Source organism: Amblyomma maculatum, chromosome 1 (genome assembly GCF_055883805.1).
Source record: "Amblyomma maculatum isolate TAMU_Amacu chromosome 1, ASM5588380v1, whole genome shotgun sequence".
NCBI lineage: Eukaryota > Metazoa > Arthropoda > Arachnida > Ixodida > Ixodidae > Amblyomma > Amblyomma maculatum.
This window is the reverse complement of record NC_139344.1, coordinates 318,562,743-318,578,062: the sequence shown is the minus strand read 5'-3', so window position 1 is coordinate 318,578,062 and position 15,320 is coordinate 318,562,743. Positions and strand designations below refer to the sequence as shown.

At 46.7% G+C, this 15,320-nt stretch overlaps 1 protein-coding gene across 2 annotated transcripts in view; it reads right to left on the bottom strand.

Annotated features, from left to right (window-relative positions):
- bdg (sodium-dependent transporter bedraggled) overlaps positions 1 to 12,374 on the bottom strand; it is a 183,709-nt gene extending 171,335 nt beyond the window's left edge. For both annotated transcript variants that reach the window (XM_084575816.1, XM_084575928.1), the window contains exons 1-2: positions 12,191 to 12,374; positions 11,978 to 12,047 (exon numbers count right to left, since the gene is read on the bottom strand). The gene's annotated coding sequence lies outside the window, so the exon portion shown is untranslated. The remainder of the gene's footprint in view (positions 1 to 11,977; positions 12,048 to 12,190) is intronic.
- Positions 12,375 to 15,320: the final 2,946 nt, after the last annotated feature.

The window sequence follows — 15,320 nt, the reverse complement described above, 5'->3', positions numbered from 1 at the left end:
CCTCCACAAGGCCCCGAACCATCTGTCCACATACGAGCGCGCACCCACCTCCCAGGGGTGAGCGAGGAAGGGACCCCGGCGGCAATTTCCGGGCACGGCAGCGCGCCGTTTCCGTGCTGCTCGCTGCTGCTGAAACCGGACGGCGCCACCACAGGCGGCGGCCGCTTGCAGATTTGGCGCGAAGCGAGGCGACCTGAGCGCATGGAAAGGCGTACGTCCGTTTCATCTTCCTCTCTTCCTTCCCTTCGTTGTCTATATCTTTCTTTGTGGGAAGCGCCTTTTGTTCTTCGCTCCCCGAAAAGCGGGCGTTGTGTGAGCGAGCGCAGACAGAGTAGTGCTGACCACCAGGCACAATGGGGTTGTTGGGTCAACAGACCATCGGCGACGGCGGGCAAAAGCGGCCGGGTCTTCCATTCCCTCCTCCTCTTGAGGCCACCGAACGGAAGGTGCGTCACGGCCACAAACGCACAGCGGCAGGCATTTTGACAACGCTAGAGCAACGGGAGCCGCTGCCTAATTAGAGCAAACAAGGCTCGCTACTGAGGTTACGCTAGATACTCCAAAAGGTAAATCAGCCAGCTTAGAAACGCAGCATCCAGCTTCCTGCGGGACAGGCTCGTGCTTCCGCTCTGAGCTTCCGACTCGCGCGCGTAGCCCAATAGATGTACAGGTAGCTCATAGGAGTAACCGATGAGGCACGTTACAGCAGAGAGCTCTTACATTCACCTATTGCCAAAAGGAATAACATATTGAAGTAGGCTCGGCAAAAGCGGAGCGGACGATGTGCTAAGCATGCCTCCCGTCTCATTGCAGGCGATCGTGCTATCTTCAGCCGGACTGCTAACATTTCAACCACAAGGCGATGGGCTCAAAGAGCAAGCAGTAGAATTCGGCAGCACGTGGGCCTACTGCATCGACGGTTTTCTTCAAACCGCAACATCAAGCATCGGATTTGTGACGTCATCAACGACACCGGCTATAAAATCAGGACTGCATTCTTGGGACTTCAGTGGCCTCGGCAAAAGCGGAGTGGACTGTGTGCTGAGCATGATAAAAGAAGGCTTGTTGTTGCGCCGAGGCCACGCTGCTGACTGCTTCCATGTTTGTAAGTCACTGCTTGAGGCAATATAGAGAAAAACCCTGGTCCTTCTCTTGCGGAGATGTTAGAGCAGCTAGTGGAAGGTCACAAAGCAATTCGCAGCGATCTAACAGATGTTAAACAAAGACTGGAAATGACTAAGAAAGCTGTGTTTGATTTTGATGCGCGCGAGGAAGAGGTAGAAGACAATATTAAGGAAGTACACAAAACTTCGCAGCAGGTACAAAGGTTGCAAGAAATTGCTGCAAAATACCAAGGAGAACTAAACTCGCTGAGGTCGCGCCGAACGGATTTAGGAGATAGTAGTCAAAGAAATAACTTAGTTGTGTTAGGCATTTTTCGGTTCGTGTTATCATTTGTAATTATGCCTAGGACATTACTGTACAGGGATCACCGCGTCACATTCGCCTACCACTGCTGAATAAGTTACAATCGAATTTCTTTTCTCATCGTTTTCGATTTCAGTTTCAAGAGCCCCGCAATGGCTGTGACGTCACAGTCAAGTCTAGGTCACGCGAGGGATGAAAATACAGTAATATAATCATTACTGTGTCATTTGAATTCACTACAATGATAAAGCCAGCCTGCCTCAAGAGTAGGAATCACCACAAGTGAAAAGTGAGGGATTATATCGCTCTTTTTTCATGCCGCATATCAAGACATGATTGTGACATCACAGCCATCTCTCGAAACTGGTGAGAAAAGAGAATTCAATTATAAATTATTTAGCGGTCGTAGGCGAAAACTGCGTGCGGATCGATATACAGGGATGACTTACGCATAATTAACAAGAAGAAAAAAAGCACCAAAATTTAGTGTCTATAGTCTAACGAACCGGATAACAAAACTGAAGATGATCTGCGACGGAAGGTATATGATGATGTCTTTAATCAAAAGTTAGGAGTTGAATGCATGTCTGTAACACGTATTTACAGAATGGGGCAAGGTGCTTCTATTCGCCCCGTAATTCTCTACTTCCAGAACTATCTTCAGAAGCAAAGGGTGTGGCGTAACGTACAGAAACTAAAAGATTTAGGCATTTCTACTCAAAATGACTTGTCGGCGCATAAGTTAAGGAAGCACAAGTTGCTCTCGCAAAGCAGAAAAGCAGAGAAAGTTTCTGGCAAAAATATTAATTTATTTGGAGATAAACTACGTGTTGATGAAGCCTTTAGGTTTGGGATGACTCGTGCAATATGCGAGTGCCAGCTAGATGGACCGTTCAATCAGACAGATAGCGCTCACAGACTCCGCAGCTTCAACTATATACGCATGATCTCGCTCAATGCCAGGAGGAGGAGGAGAAAGGAGGGCGGAAGGCAGGGACGTTAACCAGAAAAAATGAATTCAGATTGGCTACCCTGCACTGGGGAAGGGGAATGGGGGATTAAAGGGGGAGGGCTGAAGAGGAGAGGAGGTGCGAAAGTCCCAGTCTCTCAATCAGGCTAGTCTCCCTTAAAAAGCGAAGTGCTTTGTAGGCTTTGAGTGCAGATGACGTTTGTGGCCATGGTCCCAAGATCTTCCCTTCCGTTAAGGGGTGAGCGTCCAGACGATCCAATGCAGTACGCAGCGTATGTCGTTCAGTTGCAAAAACAGGGCAATCACAAAGGAGGTGCTCAATCGTTTCATCAAAGCCACATCGTTCACAAGCAGGGCTGTTAGCCAACCCGATCAGGAAGGCGTATTTTTTAAGGACATAGTTTTCAGCGCAAAGGCACGCGGCCAAAGGAAAGAAGAAGAAGGAAGACTATAGGGCCGAACACAGCGCTGACTCACAACTGTTTATTTTTCGACGCACACAAGAGTTATATACAACCAGACGCGCAGGCGCTTACCGTGCCAGGGAAAAAAACAAAACGAAACGCATCACACCTTTATCTCAAGAACTTAGAAAGGAAAATCTTTTCTGCGTAGTACAAAACAAATGAGGTATCGCTAACGCAACCTGACCCAGCCCTCTGAATATAATATGCTTCTATCGTTTCACGGGTGGTTTTTTATTTGCTTTTGCTTAAAATCCTGACTCCGGAAAACAGCGGTGTACAATCCTCGCAAGTAGCGCAGTGCGCAACAAGTTTATCACCTTCCTTATTCTTTAGATATCTTGCGTGCTCCCCGAGCCGGTCGTTGATGCAACGCTTTGTTTGCCCGATGTACGATCTGCCACACGTCAGGGGAATTTCGTACACTACGCCAGTGGCACATTCCGCGAAGCGGTTCCCAGGCCTCTTTTTGCACCCGGGCTTTTTATTATCCCTGGTGATGCGTCGGGCCAATATATATATATATATATATATATATATATATATATATATATATATATATATATATATATATATATATATAAACAATGATCTGCCTGATGTTATTCCAAGTTCTGTATCCATACGATTATAAGGGAAACTTCTGATCATGGTACTCTCCAAGCCTCTATGACAGCTATTGGCCAATGGTGTGTGAAATGCAGCATGAAACTTAATATCACGAAAACTGTACTCCCCCGCGTGTAACGAGGAAAAAATATTTTAGCCAATTCACTTATTCTCTACAAAGTTCTGACCGTAAAAAAATACTAAGCCATAAGTATTTAGGTTTGGCACTTACCGATTGATTGGACTGGTCACCGCATATCGCACAAATTTGTTCTTCAGCATTCTCGACACTCTGTTTCTTAAAACGAAAACTTATTCGCGCCTCCTCCAATATTACGCTTTTGGCGTATAACACACTCATCCGGATTAAGTTCGAGTACGTCTCTATCATTTGGGATTCTCACATGAAAAAGAACATAACTGCTCTTGATTCAAATGAAAGCAGTAAGGTTTATTTTCCACAAGTACAGAATATCTGATTCTCCCACACAGCTAATAGATGGAAATAACACCCCACTCTTCAGTCTGCCGCAAAATAAACAGAATTTTGTTCCTGCAAATGGTTCAGTTCCAGGAAGTAAATATTCCAAAACCTAATTTTGCCAAACCTTCTACTGCTAAACGAACACAACGCCCTAAGTAACACACACTGCAACTTGTCTTTGCCCGAAAAATTTAATTTCAGTAAAGTTTTTTTTTTTCCCTGGACCATCTCTTATTAGAATTTGCGGCCAGAATTTCTTTTCTAAAGTAGTAATTTTAGCAAGACACTGGAAGATCATTTGCTTAGTTAGGCTGTTCAACTTGTTCACGCCGAATTGTGCTGTGCTGGTTTAGTTTGTGGGGTTTACCGTCTCAAAGCGACTCAGGCTATGAGAGACGCCAATTGTGCTGTGTGTTATATTAATTGTCTACCTTTTGATTTGTCAGGCTGTCAAATTTTGTATAATTATTATTACTATTATGATTTATTTCTTCTTACCGAATTGTGTGTGTATTGTCTTTCTTTTTCTGTGTGTGAATGTTACCTGGTATGGCCCTCCTGCTGGGGCCATAAGGCCTGCAGTATTTTGAAATAAATAAATAAAATACTATTTTTGAAAGATTTGTGGGGTTTAACGTCCCAGAGCGACTCAGGCTATGAGAGACGCCGTAGTGGAGGACTCCGGAGTTTTCGACCACCTGGAGCTCTTTAGCATGCAACTGACATCGCACGCACACGGATGCCTAGCTTTTCGCCTCCACCGAAAAGCAGCCGCTACGGCCGGGACTGGATCCCGCATCCTTAATTGGACACAGCAGTCGAGCGCCCTAACCACTGCGCCACTCAAACTGATGATACCATTTTCCATTAAAGAGTAAAAGGAGAGCTGGGAGCTAGACAGCATCATGAACATTGTCCATATGAAAGCTACATTTCTAGCGACGTTTTTGAACCATCCAGATCAGAAGCGTCCTTAGGCTGTTAGGCGGATCGCCATATCAACCATGTTGGCATTTAAATGTGAAAACTTTGAGACCAGGAATAACATAAACACCGTAACAAAAGCCGTAAAAGCACCTACTGTCCGGTGCTTCTTGTAAAGCAGGGAATCGATGTCCGAACTGCCTATACTCCCACATGCATGATCAATGTATACATTTCGGGAAACCTGCTGTTATACACATCATAACTGAAAAATAAAGAAAAGAATCGAGCTCGCAGCCGCAGTTTCATCTGTGCCATCGCCGTAGTAGCCTCACACACGAAAAGAACTGAAAAAAGTGCGAAATTCCGCCTCGATGATGCGACCGAGATTTTTTTTTTTTTTTTTTTTTTTTTTCACACTTCGATGCTCGTTGCTGCCAGCACCACGCACCAAGCTTACGGCAGCCTTGTGTCAAGGCATGGCGTTACAGCACAGAACTGTGAAACAATGGTTCACACAGGCTTATCGCGAGTGTTGTATCCAGAGTCAGATAAGGCACCCGACTCATCTCTCTACAGTTTCTTACGTAACTGTTGCTATGGCAGACACGGGTTCCTGAGACAACATTGTTTCATTGGATGAGCTCATCAATATGCGACTTCTGACATTTCCTGTCGTCGCTTTTCGACACCGAAATCCAGGTCAGTACGTACCTCAACCTGAGAATGCAGATGATTCCCGTCCTTCAGGCAATATCTCGCGGACGAGCCATTATCCATCCTTTCATGCGCTTTCACTGAGTCCGCAGCCACCTATCGTTGTTCTGGAACGCACTGAAATACTGCTTGCATAATGAGCGAGCAGTGATACAAGCACAGGTATCTTTCACCGCGGCTCATTGGATGCCGTGAGTTCTTCAGGTCATCCTCGCAAGGGCTACAGAAAAAAAAAAAGTTAGCACAATTCACCGGACTTCTTCAACAGCCGCAGAGCTAACCGCTCTCCGTGTGTCGCAATTAGGCACATATCAGTCAGCAGAGCCCCACACAGTGGTCTATCTTCACAGATTCCAAAGCGGCCCTGCAAGCCTTAAAAGCGGCTCTTCGCCGTGGAGCCTATGAGCAACTCGTCGCGGAAATACGAGGGCCTTCCTCACTATGCCATAAATAAGGACATTGCATCATCTACCAATGGCTTCCATGACACAACGGCGTAGCGGGCGCTGACGAGGTTGCGCGAACCGCCCACCAAGACGGATATTGTGTGTCGATCTCCCAGGGCAGACGCAGCGGGCAGGCTTCGCGCACTTACGAGGGACTTGTGGAATTCTGGCCAGCTTGCGAACTGCCGCTTAAAATCCCTGGACCCTGACCTGAAGCTCCAGCGTCCACCCGGACTACCCCGACGTGAAGCAACTTTGCTGTGCCACCGGTGGGTTGGTGTAGCGTTCACAAACTCTTATTCATTTGTAACATGTATGGCAAATAGCCCTGCATGTGCAACCTGCAAGTGCGATGAGACTATAGGCCACTTTCTTTGTGAGTGCCCCACATACAGTGCGAAAAGACACCGTGCGCTGAGCGTCTAGATGTACCCCTACTGAATGAAATCAAGATTCTAGGTCACTGGCCGCGGCGATCGTCGGCGGTGAAGGCCTCCCAGTCACTGCTCCGCTTCATGAAAACTAGAGGCCTGATCAATAGGCTGTGATTATGCTGTTATGTGACGTGATATGGCTGTGATGTGACTATACTGACTTCACCCATCTCCCTCTTGTCCATCACTTTTATATCCCCTCACCTCCTTCCCCCAGTGCACTGTAGCAGACCGGTTTCTTCTACTGGTTAACCTCCTTGTCTTTCCTCTTCCTTTCTTACTTTCACCGCGGAAAAACAACTTTTGCGGCCAACTTTCACATGGCATTTACTGGACGAGTGCCGGAACGAACTCCCGTGAACTATAAGCAAAACTTGAAGAACCGGGATGAACAATGTTTCAATATTCTCTGAGTACTCATTTGGTGGTAACCTTCACCACAGTCGTTTTCCTTAGCCTGAACTGGTTGACACAAAAAACAAGCCTGCCTAGAACCTTATTAGCATTCGCCCAAACTCGATATATAAGTAATAACGCCGAAATTGGGTGACACGCTTTTGTCAATAGGCGCCGTAAAAGGTTGTCGAAGGTCCCACTACAGTGTCCGACTACGGGACCTCCTTCTATACAATTTGCCCACATTGTATTGCATTTAATAACCTGACTCATGTTATTCTCGTTCTGTGTCCTGAAGATTCTACAGCAGAAATGAGTCTATTTCGCTGGTGACGACTCGTACTGGCATATGCGTCTGATGCCCCGTATCGCATATCGAACGCAAGGCTACTCAATGGCCGCTCATGCGCGGCACCCGTTCTACGAGCCCGGAGCGGACGAGACGATGCCAGTCATGCCACAAGTTGTGCCTGACGAGCTCGTCTACGTACTCGGCGTTGGATTCATCTTTCGAATGTGGCACAGCCTGACAGCGCACCTAAGGGGACGGCAAGCTCATAATCCGCTCCACACAATGGAGATAGGTCAAGCGGCTTCGGTGGCAGTGTCGCGGGTCTTCTTTTGATGCGCCATCGTCTTTCGACCGGCAGCGGCTCCCCTTGTCTGCTTAAGCGGTCACTCTCGAAGGGTCACCTCGGTCTTTCTGGCTGACCTCTTTGCCAGCGCATGGGACGTCCCCTGAGCGTCTTCTGTCCTGATTTCGTTTTTATACTTCTATTTTAGCTTATCGCTGCCTAAAGACCATGGAGCAGAATGACACGTTGTGCAATCGACAACAACGTCTTCTGGAGTCCCGTCCACGCAGAGGTCACCTTTTAAAGTATATACCCTCCTCGTGGGTCGAGCTTCCGAGCGAACCGGGACAATGGATCGTCCGCGCTGAGCGTCGTATATAATGTGCGCTCAGCAGAAAAGAAGTCACGATGGTACTTCATGAGGGTCCCTAACGGAGAACAGATGTATACCGCACACAGATACGTAACGACTGCGCCAATTTGATTTTTTTTTTCTTCGTAAATGCTTCTTTTGGACTAACGGATTTTTAATGCTTGCAGGAAGCCACGGTAACTAAACCACGAGTAAATATCCCTAACAAAGTGGCAGTCATCACGGGGGGTCCTCTTTTCCCAGCCGTATAATGAGCACAGAAGACGCAGTCGCTTTGTGATAGCGTTATAACGTCACGCAGTCTATAACCACTATAACTCAAAATAGGATCCTGGCACAGATGGTTCCAAATAAAAGTTCCGGACTGAGAATTAAAGATGGCATGGTATCATAGCATAGGTTGTTGCTGTCTGTCTTTTCTTTGTCCGTGTGTCAAGAGTGCGCTGTTTTGTTTTCCTAAGATGAACAGCCAACTAGCCCGTTCTTCCACCCTAGCAAAGAGCATAGGTTATTGTTACCCGAGATGTTATGCGACGCAAACGGGTAGGCCGTCTCTCGGCCCACAAGAATAAAATAAATGTCAAGGGAAAACAAAGCGCTCATAAATGATGATGATGATCTCACTATAACGAAGACATCTTGGCTAAAGAGAGCCATGACTAACGTGCTTGGTTTGCATAAGGTGCATGATATCGTGCATGGTGGCGCTCGTTTAAGCGACTACATGGTCACGAGTCTGCAGTAAAATGAAGCGCAAATTAATGCGCAGCGGACTAATCGCGAAGCCTCTGCTTTACAAGGTATACACTCCGCATATACAAGGTAAAACCTTCGCGGAGCTTGTACCTTTTCTGAAGCCTTCCATAAAGGTCTAGTGGCCAAAGCTCATTGACAAAAACAATGATAAAGAAAGAAGAAAAAAAACGTATTAATAGCCAACTTTGCAGAAAGGGGACGTGCTCGAGAAGTGTGCGAAAGTTTCGAAATATCAGAACCAGACAGAACGGTTCAGTACAAAACCAAAAGAGCACTGTAAAGCTCTACAACTTTGTTCGCCTTTCGTTCGTCGCTGGCGTTTCTTTTCCCTTTTGTTATGCTATCTTTTTTAATCAGGTGTGGCGTGCAGGTACAGAATGGCAAAGGTTAAAGGATATGGTGGCTTAAGAGGGACAATTTCACGAGCTTCCGTAGGACGCCCTTTATAATCCCACCCCTCGACTACGGCGCACGAGGTGGCCACACAGTGTAAGGCGCGGAGTCCAGGGCACTGTAAACTGCGCCGCGCTTCCTTATCACAGCGAGCCAAGGCTATCATTGTAGAACGCCTTGAATGAGACGTGCGAGCGCCAGTCGAGCTGCCTATGCTAATCGTACTTTAGCGCCGGCTGTGCGCGTGTAGCTCGTTAATGGGACAAGCGAGACGTCAGCCCTTAGCGCGCACCGCTGCTATTCTTGCTATTTAAACCGTTTTTCACAGAGAAAAAAGGGAAACCGGTCTCCGGCCGTATTCAAATCAGACGCAAATGGAATGCAGCCCAGCACTTATTGCCATTTCTTTTTAGTCCTCGCTGAGGGCACCCTACGCTCCCTTTCACAAACTTGCTTCGTTTCGTTGTCTATGCAGCGTTATTGATGCTAGATAGCTTGCTCCAAGCCTCCGCTTAGCATCTATCTTATCACGCCTTAATGTTATGTACAACGGCATAGTTAGGTTACTGCGCTTTACATTTTGAAGACTAGCGTATCTTTTGCTCACTATTTCGCCACTGTTGCGCAAGAATTCAGTCGTACTTGAGACGAAAAAAAGCAGACATGCGAGAGGTCATCGCGTGATTTGGACACAGTGCGAAAAGTGAAGGCAACAGAAATTTTCCCTTTCACCGTCTGCGCGGCTAATCAGCAGCCCGATCGCAGGCAAATGAGCAAGAGATATGCGACACCAGATGTCGATCCTGTGCCCCTCACTGACGTTGGCATCATTCTTGGAGGCCGAGATCTGACTTAGCCGCGCTTGGCGCGACCAAAGCAAGGTCACACATTGAATCTCTCAAACCCGCGATGGCTCGCACGCAATCCATTCCAGAAACGGCCGTTGGTCCACGTGTCTTTTTTTGGTTTATCCGTCCCCGACGAGGACAAGTTTTACCTGTCTAGAGCTATCCCATTGCTTTTCATTTTCTGCTCTAGTGTAACCACTCCATACATCGTTTGCCATTCTCTCAGCCCATCACTTGTTTATGCAACCTGTTTCCAAAGCAGGGGTGACGGCACGGCGTGTCTTCACCTCATATCTTCGTGGGATTCTTTTAAAAGTTATTTTCTGATGCCTTTCGGCTGACTGTTTTTGCACATTTCGCAGGGCGTTAATAAAAACGTACACCACCAACAAGCACGCTCGTTGTATTGCGACAGCTGTCTTGTTTCTTTGTTCGTTTTTGATGAACAAAATTTGCAGAATTCAGACATATTCAAAGCACCACCAGCACAATGCTATCAGATGGCGCTGAAGGCCACACAGGCGACGGGCTCGCGCCTTTAGAAACTATAACAGCTGACTTTCCTTAATGCGCGGGTATGCTTCGTAAAAGATAATGCTTAATGCTAACAAGTAAATCCTTATCTATTCTCTTTTTTTCGAATTTTCTTTTGTCCTCAATTATTTTCTTTTTCGTCCTTCAACTCGCCACGGTGGCTTTAGTGGACATGGAGTTTGGTTACTGCAGGGGATCGAATGCCTTACGCATTTCAACGAAGGCAAAATGCAACAATGCCCATATCCTGCCCGATGTCAGTGCAAACTAAAGATCTCCAGGTGGTCTAAGTTAATGCGGATCCCTCTACTACGGTGTCTCTTCTAGCCTGCCAAGTTGAGCAGCATTTACCGTGCGTATTGCGCTCCGTGCACGGCCGAAGTTTCAGACAAACATTGCTTATGTTGGTCCTTTATGTGCCCGCGCTTGCTTTTTAGAACGACTCAGCACGATTACACGACAAGGAACTTCCCTTCCATCCAAACATTTCTCTTTTATCGTTTTATACGTTCGGTTTTGATCTGCTTCATATGGCATTTTTAGCGCTAACCAAACATATACACAGGAGATAAAGAAGGGTACGCTACTGGCGCTATCTCGTGTCGTTTGTCTTCTGTGCACGAGTTTGGTTAGCGCTAAAAATGCCGTCTGAAGTTAAAAGCCATCTAGCCCGTTTACAAGTTCTTCTCAATCGTTTTGATCTGACACGCTCCGTCGCATGGCACAAGCCGAGTTGTCATAGGAAAAACAAAAGGTGATCTTCGTGAGATGTATCTTGTATCTTTGGCGTTCCACGTCAAAGACCATTTTTGGGGCATCATTCGAAGCGTTTTGCGGCCTCTGGCTAGTCGAGCACTGCCAGCCTCGCCTGGCCATGTGTCATAGTCGTAAAACATTCAAGACAAAAAAAAAAAATCTTTGACGACGGCTTTTTATAAATTTTTGCTTTCTTATTTCTGGTCAACGTCTCTGTGCAGAAAATTCAGTGGCAGTGGGCTCTTGTTCGATGCGGGATAGTCGAACAATTTGAAAATCGGCCGGAAGAGCGTTTTGATCACGCGTAGAAACAATACAAAGCTCTTTATTCCCAGTAACACATACAGATTGAAGCTGCTCATCAAGTTGCTTTCTTTCAGGGCACATGTGTTGAGCCTTATGTACGTTGTAATGTATCCCAGACAGTGAAAGTGCGAATTTAAATTTATACTGCGCTGTTCAGCTGCTTAAGGCAAGTGTGCAAATTCCGAAAGTTAGCGAATGTCACTGACATAATCTAGCACTACTTTGATATTCATGTGAACAAGCTGTAGTATAGTTCGGTGGCAAGGAAAAGTCATAGCTCAGAGCGCGTATGACCTACACCAACGATACGAGACAGTATTTTCCAATCATTATAGCCTCGCCATCTTTCAAGGGGCTTATGAGGTAGCTAAGAAAAAAGCTAAAGGCTTTTCCATTTCTTTCTATTCGTTTGGCGCTGATTTTCCACCTTCTTTTCGCTTTACGTTCTCTAAAAACTCGCGCGCTCCGTGCCGCGCCGTCAGCCGCAGCGTCAGTGCTTGCAGCAGAGCCCGCCACATGCGGACTCAATGAAAACGCAACCGGCATCTCCGGCCGTCTGCTCACCTCACGCGAGGCATCCCGCACGACGACGATGATCCGTGCTCCAGTTGTTTCCGCGATCTTCCTGTAGCCGCTGCTCCTCCTCGAACAGAAAAGCACACAGAACGCAGTGATGTGGCTACGCTCGCACCCACTCTTTCAGTGAACTCTGTTCCCGCGTGCAACACCAAACAAACAAAAAAAAAAAAATACAGCAACAAACAAAGGCTCGCACACCCAAGTGAGCTGCCGGATACAGGGGCGGAAGGTACGGCGAAGACGAGTAACGCCACAAGAAAGAAACCACGTATCCACCGAAGAAGGCGCGTACACACGGTACTTCCTCGTCGCCCACACACGCCGGACGTAGCGGCGCGCAACACCCAGCACGAGTGAAGTCCGCTGCTGGACTGAGCAGCCAGCGTTGGCGCAATCGCACCGCGCCCGTCGGTCGGTCGGCGCTCCCGAAGCGGCGTTTTCGTCGTGACGTCGGGCATCCCCCTCCGTGTCACGTGCTGTGACGTCACGCGGCGGAACAGAGCGGGAGGAGAGGTGCCTCGCTGGTTCTCCAACTGCAGTGAGCAGCTCTACCTTGGGCTTTTCCTTTTGGCGCCTGTTCCGTTTCAAGGTTGGGTCACCGGTCACACTTCCTGCTCGGCTCGGCAGGCAATGAAGGCTTTCTCCCTGCCCTAAGGGTTATTTCGTGCGGCGGCCGGCGTTACTCCAGCTTCATTTCCTGAACAGCTACGAACGTTACCTGGCCGCGAGCCAGGGCAAAGGGAGAGCTGCTTCTGCATGCGTTTGTTTTAAAATGCAAGTATGTCCATAATACCCGCACAGATTCCTTCTCAGCCGAAGTTTGCGCCGAAAAGCTGTGTAGGCTGTGAAGGTCCGTGAAAGGTTCAGGCTGTTCTGCCTCCAGAGGCGACATCAAGGCTGCCGCCATTTTTGTGTCTGGTTATTGCCTCCGTGATGAATGTCGCAGGTGTTTCACTGCACTTTCCCGATGCCGTTTGACGCGATAGCGTCTGGCAGGTGGCAGTTGACGTGGCCGGGTACTGATTGGTGAATGATGGTGTGACGCCACGTGACCAAATAACATGGCTTCTCCTTTGAGAGAGGAATCGAACCTTTCAGGCTTGTTGGGCGTTGAGTAAGGCACGCTACTCCGAGGGCATCTGAGCCGGAGTGATGAGGGCCCGGTTCAAAAAAATATCTGACAGGGCCCCTATATTCCCTAAACATGTTTGAGACTAGACACTGAAATTTCCTACAGAGAACACAAGCCATATTAATTTAATCAAAGAATCTGCAGACTGTTTATGATTATTTCCTGAGCATATAATATCCCGCAGAGTCCAGGGACAGACTGGCATCTAGGCTGATCCAGTCTAGGACCGGACACATGAGATCCTCCCTCAAAAATCAAAATGCACATTTGTGAAAAAAACAAATTTCTCGAGCTGTTATTTTCTCGGGTAATTCGATAGCGCAGGACGATTGTCCGCGTGTCGGCACATACGAAGTAGAGACAGGTCTTGTTCATAAGCTCTTCGCAAATTCTTATTGTAAATATTGTTACGCGGTGACAAGCAAAGAGGACAGCACAACATGGCTATAGGGTGAAGGATGATTTAATGGTTGGCCTAGCGCGAGGGCTCCTCTCGCGCCACTGCCGATCTTCTTCTTCGTAACAATATGCTACCAATAACATTTTGTGAATTCATCCAGCAATACGAATTGAAGCTAAACTAAGTGAGCATTGCTATAGAAACTGCGACATCATGTTGTATATGCTGACTTTTACAGCAAATAGTGTTTATTAATCCAAACGCTGTAACTATTGCGGGAGCTATATCTTTTCGAAATGGTGGCGCTTGTAGAAAATAACGTCGTTATTGAATTGGCAAAAATGAGCGTTTTAACCCGCTCAAATAATTAGTGATATTGTAAGCGCTGTATGGCGCTTCATCTTTCACACGGGTGCACGTACTGCTCCATCTTTATCTTTAGAGTGAGATTCACTTCGGTGTGCGGACCGGGCTTCAAGCCTCCAATAAACCTTGTACGCCAAGCCCGTCCTTACAATATATATCTACAATTGTTCAGATTGGCCACATTTACAACGACAGTATGTTAACATTTTGCACGGTGTTGTCACTTTTAAGACAGAAGGAAGCACTTTTACATGTATCAAACACCTTTTGTTTTAAATTAACAAAATAAATTCACATTTTACGAGATAGTCTTGGGGCTTGTGCCACCGAGAATCTGCTGTAGACGACGATCGAAAAAATAGGGTGGCCACTGAAGCTCCGCCTTTGACTGTGTTATAGGACAGCGTTAATGGCTCCTGTTTGCTGGCTCCGATCCACGTTCACGTACATGCACTTTGCTTATAAATAGAGTGAACACTAATGCCGTGTTATCGCGTCTACAAGGCGAAGCTTAAACGCCCTCCTTTTTTCTTTTCTTTTCTTTTTCTTTTTTTTTTTTTCGAAGTATTGCGTGTTTACACAATGAAGAAACATCCAAATGGGGGCGTGTATTCGTATAACATATGTCTGCTTTTTTTTTTCTTTCGACTTCTAAGCAAGTGAATAAAGGTATTTACGTTACAACAAGAGTTTCCGAACCTTTTTCTGGGAGAGTTTCTTGGTGATGTCTTCAACGTTGAGCCGGCTCATAACCTCGCGTCTCCATTCACAGCAGCAAAACATTACAGGGGCAGCTGTCAGCTATGAGCAATCATAATCTCTAACTTGAAATTTACTGATTTTGTCACAGCTTTCACTACTTACGCTGAGAATAATAAAACACAACTGCCCTCAGCAGCAGTAATGACACATGTAAGTTGGTTTACTAGCTGTAATTAGTTGATTGCCAACTAAAAGCCAGCTGGAACTCGTTGATTCCACTTGGTCACCAATTGGTACCCGTTCCAGCTGGTAGACGTCTGGAAACAAATAATTGCCAGTGTTGTGCTAATTCGGACCAGCTGAAACCAGTTAGAACCAGACAAAACTGTTTCTATTTTTTTTTTTTTTCATCTATTAAGGCGAGTACGAAATTTTGTTTTTGCCTGACTTATTATCAGGCTGACTTTGGGATTAAGCGTACGATGCGACAAACAGCTTTTGGGGCATTAGACGTTGCAATACATAAGCTCTATGTTATAACATTAAAAACAAGGAAGATCATGGTTTGGCTTTTTTTTTTTTTTACCAAGCCCCTCAATCCGCCATTTTTTTTTTTTTTTTTCAGCTCTCGGAGGGCCCCTGAGAACGGAGGGTCCGGTTAATTTGAACCATTCGAACCCTGGATAAACCGGCCCTGCCAAGCTGACATCATCATCATCATCAGCCTG